Below are 10,832 nucleotides of genomic sequence, written 5' to 3' on the forward strand. Positions count from 1 at the left end.
TTCTCTAAATTGACGAAGACCAGAAAAATAAAATGTATTTGTGACAATCTTATAAACCAGAGTTTATCTTCACATTCAAGTGTCTAGGTCACAGTAAGTATCCAGAAACTGTGAACTGTAACAGAGTATGTTTTTGGATGCCAGTGAAACAAAGATGAGGGTATATAAGGGAAGAACATCTTATTCATACCACTCAGTATAGATGAAGTGTACATTTTCCCCCTGCTGATAGGAAGGAAGCATGCCCCACTTCTCCAGCCAACCCAGAGGGTAAAAGCAAATTAATTGCAAAATAAGTATTTATAGACTAGTTAAGTTCTCCTCATTATAGGCTGACAAGTCACCTTCTGATGAATCACTACCACATTTCCATTAGATGTACAGGCAAAATCCACACGTGATAGGAGGGGGTGGGTGAGAAGACAAGCAGAAAGATGGGAATGTGCTTCCTTGCCTTGCCCCCTATCAAATTGCATCTTCTAGCATTACTTCACAGACAGTGAAGTTTAGTGTTTCTAATCAAGATTTTCACTTCAGGAAAAAAAAAAAGACATCAAAAACATGACTAAATAAAATAAATATCCTTTCAGTAACACCATATCAGCAATCTTCAAGACATCAGATGAAAGGTTGGTTATTCTTGCTGTAGATTTCATGAAATTAAAAAATGAAAGTGTTTCTAAATTCAGGTAGAACTGCCAGCATACAGCACCATCAAAGGCCCAGAGGAAAGTGCACTGCTTTTCAAAATCAAACTCATTTTGGGTTTTTTTTTCTTTCTACTGTAACTAAGTAAAATTCTGCAAAATAAATGTTACTAAACAAATTTTTCTCATTTCTTAGTATAATCACAGAATCAGGCTAAATTTAAGAAAAAATCATGTTCTTAATCATTAATTACAATTATGTACCTCCAGCTTTTGACAGGATCATAGTACACTTTTGCCAAACCATTTCCTGTACCAACCATGACCTGGTTCAGCTTGAGATGCCAAAGGCAATGCACAACACTCTGAAATAAAGCAACATATGGATAGTTAGCTGGTCATTCATCTAGATCTTAGAATTAATATTCATATTGTCAAATAGCAGATCAAAGTCACACTGTAGTAGGAACAAGCTTGAATACGTGAATGAATATGTGAATACATGAATGAATAAAAGTTCCTCTCCAGAGCACAATACAATGTAAAAGCAGTGACAACACATGGATGTAGGCAGAGAAGGAATTATAAATTGGTGGCAGTGTGATAACCAGTGGTTTCCATAGGCTAACTGCTCCAGGGTCTTTGTGGGCATAATGGAAATAAAAAGTTAAAGAGGGATTTGAAGGAGAACAATGATGTGCTCCAGATATAGCAATGCAGGCCTTCATGACTTCTGCATTTTTCTTTTTAACTCTTAATTCTTCTACCCTGCTCTTTTCTTTATCTGTTTTTCCCTTCTCACACTAAAGCTTTCTCACACAGCGCTGACCTTTCACTTGCTGACTGCTGAAACATAAGAGTAGCTGGTTTTCACTCTTGGTTCTTTCTTCCCTAGAACGCTCAGAAGAACTTGGTATTTGAAGCCAATATCTCACAGCTCTGTCACCTTTCTGGTCAGCACAGAAACTCATTTTCAGACATTAAGAGTATTGTTCTTTTATACACACAGCATAGTTTTCCATGTGACCGATTGCTGTATTCAGTCTGAATCAGCAGGCCAACAGAGAAACTCTGTAAGACTCGAGCTTCAGCAACACATCTTAATACAAACAAAAAACTATGTGCATCTGACTAACTGGGGGGGGGAGAGAAACGTATCTACTTTTGAGAAATAGTAAATCTTTAAAAGGATACTGTCCAAGACTGAAGACAGGTCTTGACAGTGTTTGTGTTACCTATGTAATAAAGGTATCCAGAGCTAACAGCATGCATCATCATGTTAGTATTTCACTGAATAATGCTCATTTTTCTAGCCCTTTTTTTTTCTCCAAGCTTACCACTTCTCCTTTCTCAAAAAAACAGGAATAGACTCTTCTCAAAGTGAATTAATAATTCAATATTCAACCACTAACATCCATCTATAATTAAAGTGTGTGTGTGTGTAAATATATATTTTTTTTTACATAATACAGCACATGAAATTCACAAAATAGGAACCACTAATGTCTTTAACAAGAGAAATACAGCAAAGCTAAAATATAATTAGGGGTGCAAGTGAAATATAGCTCTATAACTTGGGAGATGAGAACCATCTAAGCTGGAAAAGAATGGTTACGTGTCAGCTCTAGTGACTCTTGAATCACTTCCCATTTCACGTTCCTTACTATCTCTGGTTTGGTCCATATCCCATTTTTTTTGAATCTTACGAGCCATGTAACACAAAAAAAAAAAAAAAGAAAAAAAAATCTGAAGCCCATTTAGCCATCATGAATTAGAACTTCATTTTACTACAAGATGATGGATGACTCTTCAGAGCTGTTTTTCTGCTTTGTGTTCTTGTTTAAGAAGAAAAATGGAGTGAGATGAGTTTACATGAATCAACTGATCATTCTTTACAAGGTTCCTCTATAAAACATCCTGTTCACTACATAGATATACATACAACATTATACATTCCCTTTTACTTACAGGTACAAATGCACCTGGTTTATTTATTATGAGACCACTAAAGGACAACAATCTTTTTTACATGCAACTCTGAAGTACAAAGTAAAATTCTGGTAATGCAGTATCTCCATGATCTCTGCCACAAGCTACCAAAATAATCAATACAGGGTTGCTAATAAGTTGTTTCATTTAAATAAGAGATTCTTACATACTGTTACGTAGTGCTATTACTCAAAATGCTATGGTAACTCTAAAACACACAAAGCTGATAACAAGTATAGAGGAAGCTAATAACAAGTATTGAGGGTCAAAGGTGGGTGGCCTTTTCTTTTATTAATATTTATTGCACATGTTTAGCCAACCTTTTAAAACTTTATAGTTAATATGGTTCTCCACTTTCTACTATCAAGAAAATGTATTTTATAGCATGGTACTGGATACCAGCCAACAAAAACAAAGCCTGAGACAGTGTTAATGTGGTGGAAAAAGACTTAACTGCAAGGTTCAAGCAAATGATTTATTTGAACTTCACTTACAGACTTAACACGCCACTATTGCAGGTTTTACAGATACAATGGAGGAATGCACTATTGCAATTTTAAAAGCAAGAGTAGCACACTATTACAACCACAAGCGATTCACAGACAACCACAAGCACACACATGTTTACAAACTTAAAGCATAAACAATATTCACTTACCCCTCCAGGTAAGGGCTCTCAATCCCAGGGAAGCTACCTCGACCGGCATCCCGATCAAGGTGGGGAAGGGTCTCCTTCACAAGCCAACTGTATAGTTAGAGAAGTGACTCCCCCATTTCCAACCTGAATCTTAGAGTTTTTATCCCCTGACTTGTGGAATGGTGTGTATGACTATGTCTGAGTGGATTATGATATACGCCTAAATGGATTATGTATATCTGAGTGGAGTTTCCCCTTATCTTTGTTGGTCTGTGATTGTTTGAATACACAAGGTTGTCCTTTGAAACTGAGGCTGAAACCCTCCAGCTTTTTTTTTACCTTGCTTCCTCAGGCAACTGAATAGTGGTTGGATTGAGACTCAGAGCATACTATTTGTTAAGGGATTTCAAGGCTCAGTTCAGGTTTTGGTTCTTTGAATGGCACAGCCACCACCCTGTTTAGTTTAGGGTCTATCAGACAGCCCAGGGCTAAGCTGTCTACACAGTTCCCCCCTGAGTCCTCTCTGCAGAGAGACAGGGCCTCAAGGCAATCCAAGGCTGGGTGGCTTTTGTAACCCCCCATGAGTCGCCTGTGTGCACTAGACATGGTGAAACTTGTTTGTGAACTATGAGCCGGACAATCCACACAAGTGTGGCTCACCGCTGATGGGGATTGCTGAGTCTCTAACTTGTCAAACATGCACAGCACGCTTAAAACCACCATGACACGTGCTCCAGAGCAAGCAGAAGAAACTGCCATAAAATGCAGCACTATAAATCTTCTGAAACCATAAAACATTCCCCAGAATATAATTTGTTAAAAACTAAACAAATACAAGCTCTGAACATGCAAGTAGTTTTATTAAGCCACTGGCATACAAACCTACTTTATAAGAAATACTAAAAACTACGTATGCAGATTTTCAGATTATTTTAGATATGGGCAATACTTTAAATAGAGGAAGATACTGAATTCCTGAACTAAATCCTAATAATTTTTCCCAATCACATAATCCCAAAGAAGTAAAAACAAAAAAAAATTCTAAATAACTATACAACAAAAGGGGTCATCGTAGACTAGGCCTTAATGTTGGGAGCAAGGGGAGGAAGGGGAATCTTTTTATCATACAAAAATAATTCCTAAAAAGAGCATTTATCCTTTGATGCCTCTAACTTTCCTACTGTTTACACTTAGAATAACTCAGGTATGCATCTTTATCACTGGAAATGCTAAACATCAGCTTCCAGGTTACAGCAGGTCCTGCCTCCCAGCTCTCCAGGCAAATAAGTGTCAGTAGCAGGAAAAGAAGCATTTCCCTGGCCTGGCCTACCTATGCGCATAGGTAGATACCCACCCACTGATACTGGATTTTACACAATCACAGAACAGTTGTGATTGGAAGAGAGCTCTGGAGATCATCTAATTCAACCCCCCCTACTCTGAGCAGGGTCAACTACTACAGGTAGCTCTGGACATTGTCCAGTTTGGTTTTGAATATTTCCAAGGATGGAGACTCTACAGCCTCTCTGGGCAACCTGTTCCAATGTTTGACCACCCTCACCATAAAAAAAACCAACCAACATTTTCTTATGTTTAAGTGGAATTTCCTGTAATTCATTTTGTGCCTACTGCTTCTTGTCCTGTCACTGGGCACCACTGAGCTTTGCTTCATCTGCTTCACCCCCCTGCCCCCCTCAAGTATTTATACATAAGATCCCTCATGAGCCTTCTCTTCTCCAGAATGAATGATCCCAGTTCTCTCAGCCTTTCCTTCTGCGTCAGATACTCCAAGCCTTTAATCATCTTTGCAGTCCTTCACTGGACTCGCGCTAATATGCTTGTATCTCTCTTGTACTGGGGAGCTCAGAACTGGACCCAGCACTTGTCACGTCCCATTTTCTCAGGACGATGACTCAGGTTTGCTCATTCCCAGGTCAGGATTAAGGTGAAACGACACCAGGGATCCTTTAACTCACAAAACTCAACTTCTATTCACTCACAACAAGAATTGGCATGCTCACCACAAAAATTGGTATGCTCACAACAAAAATTGGCATGAAACTATGTCAGTAAACTGTGTAACATGTGCTAACCCTGTTACCGAAATCCGGAATAAATTCTTATGGTTACCCATAGTACATTTTCTAAAGTTCCTATGACTACATTTCAAACTTAACGCTCCCATACCTATGCTTCACAATTTTCTACTTCTTAATCAAACCAAACTCTTTTATGTGATTAAATTTTGATTTCTTTACCAGAATATGTGCAACATTTCCCCCCTTTGAAAGTTTTGAAAATCATTTCAATACTTTCATCTTTTCTGTTTGAGGCTACTAATTTTTAGTAGTCTCGCTTGAACAGGGATTATGTCACAGTTCATTTAAAACAGCCAAAAGTGACACAGATCATAACAATGATAATAACTATCAAAATTATATTTTATAAAAGCTCAGTCAACCATCCAGTCAGAGAAAATCTAAAGTTTTAAAATATTTTGTTTAGTTAAACTTTCTATGTTTGATCTTAATTCTCTACTGTTTTGTGCTACATGTTTTATTCTGTCTATCTGATGATTTAGATCATCTGTCACATTTGGTATGTAGATATAACACAAATAATTTAAAAGTCCAATGTATCTACATACTCCATGTTTCTTTAATAATAATGAGTCTAAAGTTAATCAATTTTGCAATGTCATTTTACTAATAGCTTGTATTTATACACTGAGTTTATTTAACCTATTTTAAATAACATTAGCTAATGTTTCTACTTGGAATAAAAGATTGTGAAGAGTCATCTTATTTTGAAGAGTTGTTAACTGTGGTAAAAATATAGATTTTAATACCCATCTTATTTTAGTTCTAATACTTGGCAATTGCCAGGTATCATCTTTTCGATTTACCCAATTCCACCATTGAGGCCACAAGGGAGATTTCTTCCAGAGAGAGGATAGAGTTATTAAGTCTAAAGTCCATTATTTGTTTTTGTCCTTCATAAAAAGGTGAGTGGATCATATATCATCACTATTCACCCAAACAGTTAACTTTAAACTTTTCACCTGTCCTTTAATACAGTCAATTCCAAGTTAAATTTTTCCATTATTAAAAAGGGGCCAAATATCATTTAAAATATTATTATAATTTCTACAAATACATCCCCATCTTAGAGCTTTAGCTACTAGATAAAGTCTTTGGATTTTTGGGTTACAGAAGAGTTACAAGTATAAACTTTCATACAGTTCTATTTAGGATGTGTGATTTTTTTTCTGTTTGTTTAAATCAATCTAAATTTCCATAGATGGTCCTGACTCTGGGTGGATCTAACAAGGATCCTGGAACTCCAGTAAATTCTAAACATCATTTTATATTTGAAATATGATCCCAAGTTCCTTTTTGCACTTGTCTCTATGGTTTTGGCAATTAGCAGCCCCAAGGGATATTTGTACAAGTTTCTCCCGAAGGGCGATAAATTAATTCTTTTGTCCATGAGGTGGATGGTTTGGTAATGTTATAATTCAAAATGCTATAATTCCTTCTTTCAAATTTAAAAAAAAAATTGCCTTTTAAATCCATCCAATTTAATTTGCTAAAATGATTCTCATTGTTCTACATCTTTTCTCAAGTTTTGGTTAAATTCAATGTCAATATTCTCCATGGAACTAGATTTTCATCTGACTTTGGAATCGGAAGACAGGCTGTTATTGAGGTTAAATTTTGTGTCTTTACAAAACTTTAAATCAATTTTAAAACTAGATTTTTTTTTTTAATCAAAATTACAAAAACGGTTAATATCAAAATTAATAGCTCTAACAATAATTGTTTCATTTTGTTTATCTTATGTTTAGAACCCCTCAAAAAAATACTTAAACCCTATAACACACAAAAAGATTACTGCCCTTAACAATATTCCTAATAGCAACCTCAATATTATAAACTTTACGCAATTGTTTTCCCAAATAGATAACATGAAACTTATTTATAGATTTTCAATTTCAAAGGGCCAGTTTCTTTAGACTTCTAATTTCCTGTTGGTACTTTCTTTATTCTTGAATAACGAAGCCAAGGTTCTTTTCCCAGACCTTTATTGTTATAAGTGTTGTTAAAATGACTTGATACGGTCCTTTCCACTTCTCAGTGATTTTATATATATTCAATCTCCTGGTCAGAAGGGATGCGCTGCTATGTCCAATTCTAAGGGCCCAGCTGTGGAGACATACTGACAAAGTTCTTAAAAAGAATTTCTTAAAAAAATCATAACACCTTTTAAAAACATATCTCCAAAGGCACTCAAAATACTCAAAACATAAGACTCTTGATATGGTCTTTCATATAACATTTCATAATGACTTAAATTTTCTTTCTCTTCTGGTTATAGTCTGATTCTTAATAGAGCCATGGGTAATGCTTTAACCCATGTGAGTGAGGTTTCCTGACAAATTTTGCTCAGCTGTTGCTTAAGGGTATAGTTCGTTCGTTCTTTTTTTTTTTTTTTTCTTCACTTGCTTGTGGTCTATATGGGGTGTGATAGTCTCAATCTATAGGTAATACTTTGCTCAACTTGTCTCATAATCTTTGCTATAAAATGAGGGCCATTGTCAGATGACATTCTTACAGGCACCCTAAATTTTAGTATTATCTCTTTGAGCAAGACTTTAACTACTTCTCTTGCTTTGTTGGTGCGACAAGGGAAAGCCTCAGGCCACCCAATAAAAATATCAACTAAAACTAGGATATATCCTTCTTTTCAAGGCAATTCTATAAAATCAATTTGCTAATATTCTCTTTAAAAAATTTCCTTATTTAATAATTCCAAAGATAATCTTATTACTCATTTGGGGATAGTTTTATATATAAATTTCACATCCGCTTATAATTGTTTAAACAATCTTTGTCATATTTTACTTTCTGTTCGCCAATATACTTTGTTATGTTCAGCTCGGGCAATTTCTCTCATTATTGCGGGTGGGACTGTTATTTGACCTATCGGTGTTACACCCTATCCTGTTTCATTTTGTTAGCCTGTAATTTAATAATTAATTCTTCATCTTTTTCATTATAATTTGGAGTTTCTTTAGACAATTTTACACTTTTCTCCGAAACTAGTGTTAGGATGCCTTTTTCTGCAGCCTCTTTAGCAGCTTTATTAGCCAATCGGTTACCTCTTTCAGGAACAGTCTTACTTAACTGATGTGTTTTACAGTATATTATCGTGACCGTTATTGGTTTTTGGATGGCTTCTAACAATTTCAGTATTTGTTCTGCATGTTGAATGGTGGCTCCTTGTGCAGATAACAGTCCTCTTCCTCTCCATATTGCTCCATGTGTATGTATTACTCCAAAAGCACTTCGAGTCTGTCCAAATGTTGACTTGTTTTTCTTGACTTAGTTTCAGTCCTCGAGCAAGAGCTATCAATTCAGCCTTTTGGGCAGATACATTCGAAGGCAAAGCTTGCGATTTAATTACCTCCTCAGTAGTAGTTATTGCATATATTGATAAACGCTTTCCTTCATGGATGAAACTGCTTCCATCGGTATATAGTTCCCAATCTCTTTCTTTCAGTGGCGCATCTCAGAGATCCGGTCCGCTGGAGTAAACTCCTTCGATTGTCTGCAAGCAGTCATGTTCCAGTTCTCCTTTAACTTGATCAGTTGTTGAAAACACAGCAGGGTTAACGATGGTAGTAGTTTTTAAGTAAACATCACCTTGTTCCAGCAACACCACTTGGTATTTCAGCATTCTACTAGGGGATAACCAATGCCCCCTTTCTGTTTTAGCACAATAGTTATCATATCGGGAACATACACAGTAATCCTTTGCCCTCAGGTGAACTTACGAGCTTCCTGGATCAGTAGCACAGTTGCAGCGACAGCTCTCAGACAACCAGGCCATCTCAGACTCACATTATCTAATTGCTTCGAGAAGTAGGCTACAGCTCACCAACTTGGCCCTAAATATTGGGCCAGGATACCCAGAGCTATACCTTTTCTTTCATGAGTAAAGAGTTCAAATGTCTTTGTGAGATCTGGCAGGGCTAGGGCTGGTGCCCCTATTACAGCCTGTTTCAATTCTTTGAAAGTAGCTTTCTCGGCATCAGTCCAATCCATTGTTTGAGGTTTTGAGCTGCTCGTATAAAAGTCAGACCAGCAAGCCACAATTTATTATTTACAGGTGACACCACTCAACCATTCCCAGAAATGCTTATAATTAATTTTTTGAGTCTTAGGTTCGGGGAGACGACAAATTGTCTCTTTTCTCTCAGTTCCTAATTGTCTCTGTCCTTTTAGGATTTCAAAACTCAAATAAGTTTCTTCTTTCTGGGTTATTTGGGTTTTCTCTTTTGACACTCGATATCCACTGGTTCCCCAAAAGTTCAAAAAGTTAATAGTTTGTGCATTGTTCTTCCATCTCAGCTGCAATTAACAGATCATCCATATATTTCAACAAAATTTCTTGATTATTTTCTTTCTTCCAAATCTCTAATTCTCATGCCAATTGATTTCCAAAAATGGTAGGGCTGTTCTTAAAGCCTTGAGGCAAGACTGTCCATGTATATTGTGTTTTTCTCCCAGTCTCAGGATTTTCCCATTCAAAAGCAAAAAGCTCTTGACTATTGGGATCCAAGGGAATACAGAAAAAGGCATCTTTTAAGTTTAACACTGTGAACCATTCTTGTTTCTCTGTTAGGGTTGTTAACAAAGTATAAAGATTTGCTATTACCGGATGAATATCTTGTACTATTTGATGTATTGCTCTGAGGTTTTAAACTAACCTGTAATCTTTTTCATTAGTCTTTTAACAAACAAGATTGGGGTGCTATATTTGGATTCACATTCTATCAAAAATTTATATCTTAGAAATTTTTATATTATCGATACTAACCCTTTCTGACTTTCCAGTTTTAGGGGGTATTGTTTAATTCTTACCGGACTCGATCCTGGCTTTAAATCAATTCTCACAGGTTCTGCTTTTTGGATTTACCAGGAACTTCTGTGATGGGTTAACCCTGGCTGGATGCCAGGTGCCCACCAGAGCCGTTCTATCACTCCCCCTCCTTCTCAGCTGGACAGGGGAGAGAAAATATAACAAAGAGCTTGTGGGTCGAGATAAGGACAGGAGAGATCACTCACCAATTACCGTCACGGGGAAAACAGACTCAGTTTGGAGAAAATTAACTCAATTTATTACAAATCAACCGGAGTAGGGTAATGAGAAATAAAACCAAATCTCAGAACACCTTCCCTCCACCCCTCCCTTCTTCCCGGGCACAACTTCACTCCCGGATTCTCTACCAACCCCCCAGCGGCACAGGGGGACGGGGATGGGGTTTACGGACAGTTCATCACACGTTATTTTCTGCCGCTTCATCCTCCTCAGGGGGAGGACTCATCACACTCTTCCCCTGCTCCAGCGTGGGGTCCCACCCACAGGAGACAGTCCTCCACGAACTTCTCCAACGTGGGTCCTTCCCACGGGCTGCAGTTCTTCACGAACTGCTCCAGCATGGGTCCTTTCCACGGTGTGCAGTCCTTCAGGCACAGACTGCTCCAGCGTGGGTC

General features: G+C 37.2%; 1 long non-coding RNA gene across 1 annotated transcript; it reads left to right on the top strand.

Moving 5' to 3' along the window:
• Positions 1 to 6,052: 6,052 nt before the first annotated feature.
• Positions 6,053 to 10,264, top strand: LOC128136149 (uncharacterized). Its single transcript, XR_008233277.1, has 3 exons — positions 6,053 to 6,277; positions 6,574 to 6,618; positions 10,179 to 10,264. It is a non-coding gene; the product is annotated as an uncharacterized LOC128136149 (long non-coding RNA).
• The last annotated feature ends 568 nt before the right edge of the window (positions 10,265 to 10,832 follow it).

Source organism: Harpia harpyja, chromosome W, assembly GCF_026419915.1.
Source record: "Harpia harpyja isolate bHarHar1 chromosome W, bHarHar1 primary haplotype, whole genome shotgun sequence".
In the NCBI taxonomy this organism is placed as follows: domain Eukaryota; kingdom Metazoa; phylum Chordata; class Aves; order Accipitriformes; family Accipitridae; genus Harpia; species Harpia harpyja.